At 42.6% G+C, this 11,947-nt stretch overlaps 1 protein-coding gene across 4 annotated transcripts in view; it reads right to left on the minus strand.

Moving 5' to 3' along the window:
- CCSER1 (coiled-coil serine rich protein 1) overlaps window positions 1-10,848 on the minus strand; it is a 1,185,560-nt gene extending 1,174,712 nt beyond the window's left edge. For 3 of the 4 annotated variants that reach the window (XM_059665408.1, XM_059665424.1, XM_059665427.1), the window contains exon 1: window positions 10,404-10,848. The gene's annotated coding sequence lies outside the window, so the exon portion shown is untranslated. The other variant, XM_059665417.1, reaches the window with a different exon arrangement.
- Between the last annotated feature and the right edge of the window lie 1,099 nt (window positions 10,849-11,947).

Genomic DNA, 11,947 nt, shown 5'->3' on the forward strand with positions numbered 1-11,947 from the left:
ATCTGGAAAATGATAGGAGATGACATATTCCGGAGGCCTTAGAAAATGAATGTGGAGTGGGTGTCCCAAATTCTAGTTTGAGGAAGTGAGAAACCAGACTCTCCTTTGACCCCTATTCTACACCTCAATGTGTAGTACTGCTGCTTCTTGCTTTCTTAAACCTTGCAGATCCCCCCGATGGCCATGGTATACGCCTTTTCTTTCTTTTTCTTTTTTTTTTTTTTTCATGACTTTTAGCCATTTTAGGTTACTCAGTTTCAAGTTAAGAAAAAAAATCAGGCCATAAAAAAGCCATGGAGGGCAATATTAAAAGTGAACCAAAATATGATTCAGAACAGTGGCTGCTAGCACAGGAGTACCTCACATAAAACGGACAAAATTCAAGTCACTCTTTATTCATTCATTTATCAATTACTGAGGATCCTCACATCGCTGGTTGAGACCAGCTGCTTGAAAAATGAGAATAAAATACAAAATTCCTGCTCTCACAGAGCTCACGATCTATTAGGCATGAAGAACAAGCAAGAGTCAATTGTGATACTTTAAGTGGAGATTTGACAATGATGTACACAGGTTGTTGCTAGAATTCAGAATAGGCATCTTGCATGGGGGTTGGGGTAGGCTTCCTTGAATTTATATTTGAATTGAGCCTTGAAGGACCCACTGGAATAAACCAAATGATAGAAAGTTAGTCACTCCAAGTGAATAATGTAGTCTGCCAACAGCAGGGGTGGGCAACCTTTTTATGAGTATGTGCCCAAACCAGCAAAATCTCTGACTCAAAATTCTTCTGTGCCAACCCTAATCTTTTGAGAACATGTTACGCTTACTTGATATCTCTTAAGGTGTACGTATGTGAAGAACCTTGAAGAAATAATAAAATTCATTCGAGCAACAAAAACACAATATATGATGAAAAATACATTTATATTTTAATGTATACATGTACACTGATAGTCCGACAGAAAACTTTATGACTCGGTTTGATATTATCAGTGGGACTTTTGCTGCTGCATCACTGATGACAGAAATTTTACATCAGGTTTATATTTCATGACCTTCAAAGATATGCACGAGCTACTACTTTCATCCGTCAGGCTACTATTACGACACTTAACAAAATTCATCACTGAGAACAAAGATTCACAAGCGTATGTGGATGAAACCAAAACATTGGTCGGATCTAGGAAGGCAGGGAGAGTTAAGGCAGAGGCATAGAAATTGCTCTTCCCCCTCTCTCGTCAATCCATGTCTATGGTCTTTAAGATAACTTGTTATGTAAAATTATTTATTTATCTAAGATGCACCTACACTGAATTTATCTGAAAAATAAAAAAGTCGATAAGAAAAATATTGTAAATGGAAGATTATAAGAGAAGGTTTTGCGTGCCAGCAAAAGTTACTGGCGTGCCATGTTTGGCACACATGCCAGGGGTTGCCCACCCCTGCCCTAGGATTAACCCTACCCTCACCCCCCAAAAGGCAACAAAATGTGTTACACAATTTTGCAAGAGTTCAGCAGGAAGTCTAGTACCCTGGATAGCTCCCTGTCATCAAAAGTGATTGGAGAGACTGAGGTCTGGCAGACTTGAAGAGAGGAGAGAGGATCCCTAGAACTTCAGTTACCAATATATACTACATCCAAATAAAAAAATCTCAGGATTTCAAAATACTTCATCCATTCCTTTACTGCATTAGATCTCCGAGGCTATGTGTCTTCTCTACCAACAAACCTGGCTTTCCTTAGAAATATGCTGAGAGGCAACTTCTTCCTTCACTAAACAGGAGTGTAGAGTCTTTATAACTTACTGTTTTAAGAAGCACTTAAACCTGAAACCCTGAAAATTCCCCCAGAGATGCATCATATTACACTTTCCCTCCAATCAACGTCCAGCCGTGGGCAAACTACGGCCCGCGGGCCGAATCCGGCCCGTTTGAAATGAATAAAACCATTGAAAAAAAAGACCGTACCCTTTTATGTAATGATGTTTACTTTGAATTTATATTAGTTCACACAAACACTCCATCCATGCTTTTGTTCCGGCCCTCCAGTCCAGTTTAAGAACCCATTGTGGCCCTCGCGTCAAAAAGTTTGCCCACCCCTGATTCGACCCTACATTTACACCTTGAGGTATCCTGTAGGTGTACCTACAGGTGTACCCAAGCATTGCCCTGACAGGGAGTCAAATTGTGACTTCCTGGCTCATAGGTCACGCTCAATCACTGAGCCACACTAGCTGGGCTGAAATAAATTACTCAGTCCAGATCTCTAACATGAGTTTGAGTTTGGTTTAGAAATTGCCTTCTTTACCTAACCTGGAAGAATTTTCAGGGTCTCAGGTTTAAAGAAATTGGTAAAGAAATCGCCTCCTTTATCTAACCTTTTCATCGGATGTTTCTGGGATGTGTGCATGCTTTTTTGCCTTAAGTGCCCTAAAGAAGACTGGATGTTAGAAAGGAGAACTTACTAAACACATTTAATACATTTAAACTTAATGCTCTGGCCGTTTGCATAACTATAAACAAAAAATAATCAAACAAGCAAAAATCAAGATAGTTTCTAGAGGAAGAATTGCCTAGAATGTTTAAGCCTACATTTGCACATATTTTTGCCATGTCTTTATTCATGTATACTTGTTTGGTTTTATTTATAAACCTAATATAAGTTTGAGATAAATTGTTTTCTGCTGTTGTCCAAAACAAACAATAAACAAAGAAACCACACACACAATAATAACAAATCATTAACAGAATCACAGTATTTACCCATTGCTGTGAAACAGCTAATTGCAGTGAATAGGCAAATAAATCTGACATGCTCGTCTAAATTTGGTTGATAAGAAAGATGTATCACTAAGTCTCCCACAAGAGTTGAATTAGGGGAGTGCCCCTGGCTTAATCACTTTTTGAACACAGGCATACTGCTAGTTTTCATTAACGAATGATAAAAAGTGGAGAAGGCATTATACCTTCTGGAATATGTTTCCTCAGCTGTTCTACATCCCAAACATATCATGTACAAAGAAGGTTACGATGGAGAAGAGAGAAGAGCCAGATCATCTAGAAATTAACTGACTAAACAAAGAGAAACAGACAAATCCTAAAAATAAAATGAGCACATTATGCAAATACTAGAGGCCCAGTGCACGACATTCGCGCACTGAGGGGGGGGGCATTTCGGGGGGGGGGGGCATTTTAGGGAGCGGGCCTAAGCTGCAGTCGGAGATCCTTAGTGCTGCCACAGAGGCAGGCTGCTGTGCTCGCCAGCCATCAGCCTGGCACTGACCACCAGGGGGCAGCTCTTGCATTGAGCTTCTGCCCCCTGGTGGTCAGTGCGCATTATAGTGGCCGGTCATTCCATCGTTCGGTCGATTTGCATATTCCCCTTTTATTATGATGATTTGTATACACATATCACATTTGGGTACTAAACAAGACATGGAAAATGTATATTTCATTTATTGTGGATTATGCTGTTTGGGAACCATAGGACGTGCATTCTTTTTGAAACAGAATGGCTTATACATAATAAGAATTTACAAATGTTTGTTGTCAGTGGTGGTGAATGAGGTAGCTCTATAGTGGGGCATAGACATGTAAGGGGAGATTACATGTAGCAAAATGAGGCATGTCTAGTGATGGGTGGAACCCAGAATTAGACTTGTAATTAGTGTAGGAAGCACTATAAAAACTTAGCTGTAAATAACTCCAAGAAGTCCAGCCAGCCTGAGTGTCTGGGGTATGGCAATATGCCATAAGTCACTGGCACCACAGAGATCCAAGAGTGAGTACTGGAAATTTAGCATACCTCTAGGAGCTGGCAATGTTTAAAGATCCAGGAAAGTGGTATTTTGTGGGCAGTCTCCTGCTATATAAAGGAACTCCGGAAATGAGATGGTTTCAGAGGGAGAAGCCTAGTCTTTAAAGACATAAAGAAGGCCCTGTCAAAAGGGCTTTGCTCAAACACTGGGAGAAATGGTGAGACTGGGTAATTTCTCAAGAGGCAGGGGAAAATATTAGGTGAGAAATCAGTTTTAGTTACAAGAAAGAAGCACTACTATAAATATATTATATTGTAGTTGGGCATCAATGGCTTAATGTTAAGTCCCAAAATGTTGGGCTAGACACAGGTCAATTTTCCCACTACATAGAGGGATTGGTCCTGAATAAGGGGCATGGCTGAGGCTCCAGTTAGTGATCAAGTTTTCCAACAATGAAAACAGATTCTCACAAAATAGGCCCTACCTGAAATACTCAGTTAAAGCAATCATTATTTTCTTCCTGATATTAGGCATCTACTGTTATTCACATTGTGGACTAATATAAACACATTATAAAATATATAAGTTTGCACATTTAGTCTACTAGAGGGGTTCAGAATAATCAAATTTAACTCTCTGATTGTCCATTGACGTCTATAGAAACAGTCTTTAAATATTTCCTTTTCTGCAAACATTTGAACACTGATTAAACTCACATTTAAATTAATGAGTTGAAGAATAAAAGCCAAAAGAAACTAAACTGATATTACCATATGACATATCCTTCGCATCAAAGACAGTGTGGGTTAATAGACTGCACCTATGATCAACTCTGCTTAAGCAAGGTATTCAAAGCTCTGGTTGAAACTTTCCAGAAGATAAGTTGCATATCTCCAAATATGGAAAATATCTAATGTTTGAACGTCCTCTACATACAAGCACCTATTCTTAAAAGTATACTTGCTTACGTTTTACATTTCCATTAATGACTTGGAATGTTCTGAACAGATGGGTAAGGAATTTTGCTTGCATGGCACTGAGGGTGCACAATGTCAGTGCTGAAAAGAACAGTAAGAAGCTGAAAGCTGCAGCCTTGCAATTCCTTCATCACTTGTTCTGGTTACATGGGAAGCAAGAACATTCTCACTGAATATGGTGGCGACAGGTCAGGTAATGCACAGACCGTGCTGGGCCCCGAGTTAAATCAGGAACATAGCCTCGGGTTCCTCATCTCTAAAATATGCACAAAAATATGTTCATAATTTTTGATAAATCACATGGCATAACATATAAACTGCTTATCATGGAGGAAGTGTTCAGCACATTATGGCCATTACCGTTGTTAATAAAAAATATGTCATCATTCTGGCCAGGTGCTCAGTTAGTTGGAGCGTCAACTCATACACCAAAAGGTGGAAGACACAGCCTTCACATTTCACTGTAAATACTCTAGGTCCGTGGTCGGCAAACTGCGGCTCGCGAGCCACATGCGGCTCTTTGGCCCCTTGAGTGTGGCTCTTCCTAAGCCTTAGGAATATCCTAATTAAGTTAATAACAATGTACCTACCTATATAGTTTAAGTTTAAAAAATTTGGCTCTCAAAAGAAATTTCAATCGTTGTACTGTTGATATTGGGCTCTGTTGACTAATGAGTTTGCTGGCCACTGCCTAGGTCAGTGATGGCGAACCTTTTGAGCTCGGCGTGTCAGCATTTTGAAAAACCCTAACTTAACTCTGGTGCCGTGTCACATATAAAAATTTTTTGATATTTGCAACCACAGTAAAACAAAGATCTATATTTTTATATTTATTTTATATATTTAAATGCCATTTAACAAAGAAAAATCAACCAAAAAAATGAGTTCGCGTGTCACCTCTGACACGCATGTCATAGGTTCGCCATCACTGGCCTAGGTCATTGTTTCTCAAACTTAAGAGGGCATAAGAACCACATAGAGGACCCCACCCCAGAACCCATCCCAGAGTTTCTGATTCAGTCAGTCTGTGGTGAGATTGGCATTTTAACAATTCACTGGTGCTCTGCTCAGGGAACCATATTTTGAGAAATACTACTCTAACTTAAGAATTTGCCATTAGATAGTAAGATGATTCCTTATAAATTACCTTTCGATTTTTTTTTAGTTTCAGAACAGTTCATGGTATTCAAAATTTTAATCAGCTAAATTGAAATTTAAAAATTGTTAATACAGTGGAAGTAATGCAAAGCCAAAAGCTATGTTTTAAATTAATCGAGGCACAGAGCCACAGTTTGGCCAAACAACAAACTTCATCTGTCAATTATCTAAACCAGTGGTTCTCAACCTTCCTAATGCCGCAACCCTTTAATACAGTTCCTCATGTTGTGGTGACCCCCAATTTCATTGTTACAAATTGTACATAATTAAAGCATAGTGATTAATCACAAAAACAATATGTAATTATATACGTCTTTTCCGATGGTCTTATGCGACCCTTGTGAAAGGGTCATTCGACCTCCAAAGGGGTCGTGACCCACAGGTTTAGATTCTAAACAGAATTTTTTAAAAATTGTTTAATATTATATCACAGAACCTAGTATGAATTTTTGACTATCACTGTTTATCGGGAATTTTATTTAGCCAGAATAAATAATTTAAAAATTGCAATATGATCACTGTAAAATAAAAACTGATAATATCTTGGTACTGTATCCATTGCAATTTAGATTGGTCAGTTTTACATTTTTATATTATATTTAGTTTAAGCTACACATTGAAGTATATTTCATTTGTTATAGTGTTTTTCATTAATCTCCCCATCTTTTTTCGCTGCTTATCCCGGCCCAGACTTTATGTTTTATTGTTAACTGACAGTCATGCATAGTGAAGATAATATATTTCTTATAGAAGTGTACATTTGCAATATAAAGCCAACAGATTTTGTCATTATCCAATAGGGAAATCATACTGAACTGTCAGTCACACAGTAGGAGAGATTACATTATCAAAGTGATACACTTGTGACAAACCAAACTCCTCAAACCAAACTCAAAAGAGACCAATTAACAGATAGTCTGGTTTTACTCTAACTTGGAAATCCTCCCATTCCTGCACAGAAATGAAATTAGTGACTTATAGGTTTTTCACTTTTGTAATAACTCTTATCTATTCAATCAACAAAATATATATGAAACTTTTAATTCAACTACCCTGAAAGTAATTGTATTGTTATTTATTGATAGTCATATCCAATATTTATACTATTTCTTTACTATCAGCATAACATACTTTTGGGGAGTCATACTGAAAGACAGGTTAAAGTCAATTCAGATGTTTCCCTTTGTATTCTTATAATGAAGAAATGCATTTTAAAATTTTTGTGTGTTTTGAAACATAAATATATTTACAAAGAAAAAATAACTAAGTTCAGAATGCTGAGAGAAGACATGTTTCTATTACTAATACAATCTATTTACCAGAAGATAGTTACAATATCTTTAAAATTATTGCTACAATATTAAAATAGTTTCCCACAATTCCTTCATGGGAAATAATGTAAGAATAGATTAACTATTATATGGATGAATGTTAATATTTAAAATAAAAATGTTATACAAACATGTTGTTTAATGAGCTATACATTATATATGAAGAATATAATATTAAGGATTCAACGAGTAAGTATTGTCTACAAATACATGTCAAGCATTTTTTCCATTAAAAGGCAATATGAAGTCAAAGATTTGTTTTCTAAGGTACAAAATATGTACTGACACTTCATTCCAAGAATAGAGTATACAGAATGTTGTACATCAAAACAGACTCACCCTGCACTTGGCACAACAAATTCAAGTGCAATAGCTAAATCTATTTCAAAGCAAACTTATCTTCACTATCATATCTTTTGTTCTTTTCTATAATTCCAAGAGACTTGCATCTTGTACCTCATATTCTCATCCACAAGCCACTAATCCTATTTATCCTTTAAGATCAAGACCAGGCAAGTCTGTCTACCCCAGAAGCCTTTTCAAACAAAACCTGGTATGAAATGTTATTATCATGCTCTGAACTCCTGCAGCCCTCATTAGACATGCAATCTCTTATTGCCATGAGTTAACTCTGTCCAAGCACGAGCATCAGATTCCTCCCAAATGGAGAGTAAGCTCCTGAAGGGCAGAGAGCTAGGAAGTCATGTTCCCCACAATCCTTCAATAGTGCCTTGCACATGATAGGCCGTCCATTTTGAGTGCTATGTTGGATAATAAAATGCAATAATGAGTATTATATATAAAACATAATACATGTTCACTTCCTACTTCATGAATTTGATGTAAATTTACATCCTACGGTATAAATAATGCATCACTAAAATAAATAGTTGCTGATTCTCTGAGTGTCAAAAAACAAAATATATCCATAAATATGACTTTTTGATAATTGTATAATACAGTTTCTCAAGTACATTGTAAAATTCCCCGTTATTTCTTCTACATTGCAATGATTCAGGAAAGTTAATGTAACAACACTCAGTGGGACTCTAAGCCTGCATCCGAAGGTAATGTATAAAACCGCACATGCTCCATGTTGAAAATGCATTTCAAACCAATATGAATATAACCGAATCAAAATAACAAATCCGTAACTCCCCTCTGCCTTCAAAATGAACAGGACTGGCAAGGAACTGGTAAGCTACTTTCACACTGGGAAAAAGAAAAAAGAAAAAACTAAAACGGTTGGCATGTTTTGATTAAAATAAGATGCTCCCTAATTAATATCAAAGATAGACAAATCACTCTGACAATAGATTGACCAGTTTATTTCTCTTTCTTCTCAATGAAATTATTGAAGGAGTAGTTGCAACATGGAACTTCAGTGTTATAAAGACTGTGCTTGGCCGGCAGGCCTTTGAGATATACCAATTTAAAATAATAATGACCCTGTCCTACCACCTCAGTCACAACCCAGTCACCGACTCTGTAAAAGCACAGGCTGCTAACTTTTAGGAACAAACAGAAATTTGCTAAAGCTTAGTTGGTAGACACTGTCCCAAGTCATATCTAAGCTTCAAGTTATGTCTCTGGAATTTGTACTTATTAAAAAGCAAACAGAAAGAGAAACAGAAACAAACTGTGTCCTAGCCTAAGTTAGTAGAATTTTAGATCGTCTCTTAAAAGCTGGCTTTTAGTCAGTAGTAACCAATATAAACCCAGCGAGGTGTCTGCTTCTCTTTCCTCCCAACATTTTTAATAAAAACATCTTTACAGTAAAATGTGTGTACATCATTTTTAATAGCCCTTCTTAGGGGCAGGCGCGGACAGCATGTGTTACATTTCAGTGGGAAGGTATTCAACTGTAAAGATATTAGAAATGAAGCTGTTGAAATCAGGTAGGTACTTTGTCCTGTGGTCCTACTGATGGCCTGAAGAGTTAAGAGGAGTAGAGAATAAGTACAAAAACATGAAAGGGCACGAGATTTTCTAAGCAGCATTTTTTTCCCACCTGTTTAAAACACACACACACACACACACACACACACACACACAACAACAACAACAACAACAACAACAACAACAACAAAAACACACACAAGTGATTCACTTCGTATTCCAGGTCCCACGAGAGAAGGTGGAAAAGCAAAATTGCTGCTAATTCTGAGAAAAATGAGGGAAGAGATGGGAGAGGGGGAGAGCGTAAAGCGCCAGATACACTGAAAGAAACCCCGAGAAATTTCACAACTCTTTACCATAAATAGCCTTTCTGCTCACTCAGGATACCTCCTCCCTGACATCAGCAAGGCTCAGCCCCGCGCGCAGCGAGCCACCATTCACAAATCCCTCCGACAGCCCTCCGCGCACCTACCCCAGGCGGACCGCGCGGGGTCCCAGGAAACAAGCCCCAAAAACATGCGGGCCCAAGGGGCCACCTGCGGTTTCGGCCCAGAACTGATTTTATTTTCCGGTGAAACAACGCATGTAGACTAGTCAGCAGCGCGAACGAACACACACACACACACACACACACACGCGCGCGCGCGCGCGCGCGCGCGCGCCTCCCGAGCCCTGGACGCGCCACCACAAAGCAATTTGTTGCCACTAAGTCGCTGCTGTTCCTGCGCCGCTGGGGAGGGTCTCGTCTCCAACCCGGGAAGCCAGCGCCAGGGGATCAGCGGGCGGGGGCCGGAGGCGGTCCCGGCCCAGCACTGCGGGAGCCCCGCGATCCCCGCCCCCTCTCCCCCTTCCCTCCCGGCCGCCGCCCCCTCCCAGCGCCCGCAGCCCGGCCGCCTTACCTGCGGGACGCAGGCGGCGAGGGAGGGGGTGAGCGGAGCCTGCGCCAACTCCTGCCTCCTCGGCCGGCCACGCTCCACGTCGCCCGGGAGCGGGGGCTGCGGCCCGGGGCGCAGAGCACCGGGGAGCACGAGTGCAAGGCCACGCAGCGCCGGAGTCACGGGCCAGCGGCTAGCGAGCCCTGCGTCTCCCTCCCCGCCCGCCCGCCAGGCCAGGTCTCCGCGCCGCGCACGCCGGGCCCGCAGCCGGCGCCCCGGGCCTGGGCGGGGGCTGCTCCGCGGCGGCCCGGCCCCGCGCGGTCACCTGCGGGGCGGTCACCCTGGCGTCCGCCTGGGGCAGCGGCGACCCTCGGGGCGCGGGGGTCCCGGGGGCGTTACTACCTGAGGGCTCCGCGTCGCTTGTTAAGGCTCCTCCCGGGCACTCGGGGATTTATGTCTTCGGGGCACGGGGGCGTCTTGCCTGGACCCCCTCCTCCGCCCGCCCTCCCTTCTTTCCTTCCTCCTCCGCTGTCGGGCTCCTCTCTCCTCCCCCAGGTGCATGGAGTCGCGCCGCGTTATCTAATAATCCTCCTGCTCCTCTCGCCCGCGCCAGCGGAGCTGCTCCGCCTGGGCCACCGCTTCCCAGTTGGTCATGGTGCTGGGAGCGAGGCGAGCGAGCGAGCGAGCGAGGCGGATTGGCAGTCTGTCGGCGACTATTCGCGGGGAGAGAGAGGAGAGCCAAGCCAGAGGAGGGCAGGGGAGGGACGTGGGGAGGCGCCTCCAAGTGTGTGAGCGCGCGGAGTGTGACTGTGTGGGGAGCCCGGGAGCCACCTCCCCAACAGGCGCCCTTCCCACTGTGCGGAGGGCGGCGGCGCGCGCGCCCTTTAAAGGGGTGGGGGGGGGAGGCGGGGCGGCGCCGGGCCAACTGCGGCCGCGGGTTTCCACGCGCGCATACTCTCGCCTTAACGCGTGCACACCCCTGCCGGCCCGTGCTGAGTTTTCATTTCAGGGGACGCCGTCTCTGACCGTGCTGACTTGGCTTTCCCCGGAGCACAGCCTTGTGCTCCAGTGGAATCCGAGTGCACGGGCAGGTCCAGAGAGAATAAGAAGGGGAGGCTCACGCTCAGCGAAGGGATCCCGGGGATGCTGAAAAGGCACGGTCTCCGTCCTCTGCAAACCACCGCTGTTATCTTCTTTCTCTGCCTCCGCCCCAGGAGGAAATTGTGAGGCTCTTTTCACTCTCACCCAACCTATTCACATCCTGACAGGTCTCTCTTCCCATCGGGGCTTCTGTCCTCAAAGCAGGTCACACCTTCCAGGAACCATTGACAGCAATCAGTTCTTCTGTGGGATAATGAAAGCATGGGCCCTGTGACCCGGAGTGAAAGTTGGGTTACTACACAGAAGGCCCTGGACAACAAGGGAATTACAAACAGAACCAGTTACTACGTTCACCTGGTTTGACTGATGGCCCCCTGGAGAAAAGTTGCCAGTTTAGAGATGGAGAGGACTTCTGATGCATGGTGCTGTTGCATTCTTAATTTGTTTTCCCTGGATCCTCTCTCCCATTGCACTGATTTCCCAGGTTTACACTGGGTCCTGACCTATTTCCCATCTAGCCCCTTCTTTATCTCCACTCCTATATACATACATTTATGTCTTGAGCAGCAGTACAGCAGATGGGGTGCATTTAACTGTGTGTTGGTGAGACATATTTTAAATGTATGTTATTGATTTTTACAGAGAGGAAGGGAGAGGGGTAGAGAGTTAGAAACATCAATGAGAGAGAAACATGGATCAGCTGCCTCCTGCACGCCACCTACTGGAGATGGAGCCTGCAACCCAGGTACATGCCATGACCAGAATCGAATCCAGGACCTTTCAGTTCGAGGGCCAATGCTCTATCCATTCAGCCAAACCGGTCAGGGCTGTGAAACATTTTTAAA

Source organism: Myotis daubentonii, chromosome 1, assembly GCF_963259705.1.
Source record: "Myotis daubentonii chromosome 1, mMyoDau2.1, whole genome shotgun sequence".
NCBI lineage: Eukaryota > Metazoa > Chordata > Mammalia > Chiroptera > Vespertilionidae > Myotis > Myotis daubentonii.